This window comes from Tupaia chinensis, unplaced genomic scaffold (assembly GCF_000334495.1).
Source record: "Tupaia chinensis unplaced genomic scaffold, TupChi_1.0 Scaffold148709_1, whole genome shotgun sequence".
Lineage (NCBI taxonomy): Eukaryota > Metazoa > Chordata > Mammalia > Scandentia > Tupaiidae > Tupaia > Tupaia belangeri.
In genome coordinates this window covers 127,555-130,475 of record NW_006208558.1, presented here as the reverse complement: position 1 = coordinate 130,475, position 2,921 = coordinate 127,555, and the positions used below count along the sequence as shown (strand labels likewise).

At 36.9% G+C, this 2,921-nt stretch overlaps 1 pseudogene; it reads left to right on the top strand.

The window, feature by feature from the left end:
* The first annotated feature begins 882 nt into the window (after window positions 1-882).
* LOC102489793 (cyclin-dependent kinases regulatory subunit 2 pseudogene) lies at window positions 883-1,165 on the top strand (annotated as a pseudogene).
* Window positions 1,166-2,921: the final 1,756 nt, after the last annotated feature.

The following is a 2,921-nucleotide window of genomic DNA, read 5'->3' as shown; positions in this document are numbered from 1 at the left end:
GTCTCATATGCCTGTTGATCACTCGTTGAGAAATTTTGCATCTATGTTCATCAGGTATATTTGTAGTTTCCTTTTTAATTGTGTTCTTGTCTGGTTTAGGTAATGGAATAATGTTGACCTCAGAATGTTTGGAAGAATTTCCTCACCTTTAGTTTGTCTGGAATACTTTGAGAAGAACTGGTATTAGTTCTTCTTCAGCAGTTTAGTATAATTCAGCAGTTAAGCCATCAGGGACTTGGTTTTTCTTTCTTTTCTTTTTTTTGAGAGAATTTTGCTATAGGGCACATGTGATCACCAGAGAGATAGAAACTGAGAAATCATCCCAGAGTTGAGAAGGCCATGCCACAATCCCTTCTGCTCCATTCTCCTCCCAGGATTTTGGGCACGCGCGCACACATACCTGGGCCAAAGACCTGGGCTTTTCTTTGATGGGAGACATTTTATTACTAGTTCAATCGCCTAGCTTATTATTTGTATGTATCAATTTTTTATTTCTTTCATTTCTAGCTTTGTAGGTTATAGGTGTCTAAGAATCTATTCATGTTGTCTAGATCTTCCAGTTCCTGGGCATGTAACTTCAAAATAGTCTCTTATGGTTCTTTGTATCTCTGTGATATCAGATGTAATGTCTCTTCTTTCATGCCAAATTTTATTTATTTGAATTTTACTTTTATTAGTCTAGGTAAAGGTTTGTTGATTTTATTTACTTTTCAAAAAACAAACAACTCTTTATTTATTTAATTAGAAATAACTTTTTTTTTTTTTTTTTTTTTTTTGCTGCTTAGGGTCAGTTGAGTCGTTGCTATGGATAGACGCGGACGTTTGGTCTGCCTTGCCTGCTCTCTGGCTCTGGTGGTTTCCACCCCGCTGCACACCAGCAGGATGACTCACAAGCAAATCTATTACTTGGACAAGTACTTTGACAAGCACTACGAGTACTGGCATGTCAGGTTACCCAGAGAACTTTTCAAAGGAAGTGTCCCAAACCCATCTGATGTCCGAGGAGGAATGGAGGAAATTTGGTGTCCAACAGAGTCTAGGCTGGGTGCATCAGATGATTCACGAGCCAGAACCACATATTTTTCTCTTTAGAGGGTCTCTTCCAAAAGAGCAACAAAAACAAAGTCTATTTGGGGATTGCCATTTAGATCTTTTTAAAATTTAATGTATATGTGTATGTATATAAGGTAGTATTCAGTGAATACTTGAACCATGTGAAATAGGCACTTCTATTAAAAAAGAAAAACTGACTAGAATTTTATCTGACATTCTTTACAGTAACCTACTAGCACCTGCATCTGCAACTGCTACGTGCCTGTTTGACTTTACCAGTTACTTTTGTTAAAGAAAGTTTGAATGTTGCACTTTAAATAAATAAATAAATAGGAATAATTTTTTTTTGTTGTTGTTATAGGGCATGTGTGCTCACCAGAGAGTGGGAAAATGAGAAATCACTCCCCGGGGGCTGACTACACCCCAGTACCTTCTTCCCATTTCATTTAGGAAAGGCACAAACCAGGCCAGCCAAAATCTGAGATGGATACTAAACCTGAGCTGTGAAAGATTGCTTTTGGACAACAAACATGCATGCCACACAGTTTTCATTTTAGCTTTTTTAGAATTAAAATCTATTGTTTTTATTTCATTTTTTCTTTTCTTTCTTTTATTTTTTTTCTTATTCTTTCCTATTCTCTAATTCTTTTCCTTTATCTTTATTCATCAGCTGTTCAGCCTCTATGCACTAAGTGTCTAGACAGGTCCCAATCAACAGGATCCAAACATCTGAATATGATTAGAGTCAGGATATTCCACTATTACCACTGAATCTGATGCACAAAGAGTGAAAACAGATCAGAAGAGAGATTGCAGAGCACCTCCTCTGCACGACTCGGAATGCTCAGATTGAACTTCAAGAATGAGGGAGAAATGCACCATCCATTAGATGACTATAAATCACCACGAGGTCACAAGAAATATGGTAAAGGAAGAAATACCTCTCCTTCAAGGGAAAAAAAAAATAAGTCCTCTTCATCTTCGGACAGTACAATGAAACTCATGGAAATGTCTGATAAAGAATTTAGAATATTCATAGTGACAAACCTAACAGAGATGGAAGAGAAGAGAGACAATATACTGCAGAATAGTGGGAGAAAGGAGCTGATGAGTTCCAGGAGGTGAGGAAATTCTTGCAAGATCTAAAAGAGGAAATACACACTATAAAAAAAGAACCAAATGGGCCTGTTAGAGATGAAGGCTATAATACAGAAAGTCAAAACCTACCTTGAAAGTATTGAAAGCAGACTAGATTATACAAAAAATCGAATCTCACATGTAGAAGATAGAATCACAGGATTAGAAAAATCCACCATGAAGACTGAGAAAATCGACTCCCCTCAAAAGGGAATCATATGCAAAAAATACTAGATACCATCAAATGTCCAAACATCTGGATAATTGGTATCCCAGAAGGCAAACAGACTCATAAGGGCATTGATAATATATTCCATAAAATCCTGGAAGAAAACTTTCCAAACGTAGAGAGGCATCCAAAGATCCAGTCCCAAGAAATACAAAGGACCCCCAAATAGAATCAACCCAAGAAGATCTTCTCCAAGACACATTATAGCCAGATTGATCAAAACCACAGACAAAGACAAGATACTAAGACTGGCAAGAGAGAAGTGTCAAGTTACCTACAAAGGATATCCTATCAGGTTGACAGCAGACTTCTCTTCAGAAACAATGCAAGCAAGGAAAGAATGGGAAAATATATTCAAAGTGTTAAGGGAAAAGCAATTGCAACCAAGAATACTGTACCTGGCAAGATTATTCTTCATATGGGAAGAAAAGACAAAAAGATTGTCAGATAAACAAAACATGAAAGAATTTACCAACACCAGACCAGATCTCCAAGAAGTTCT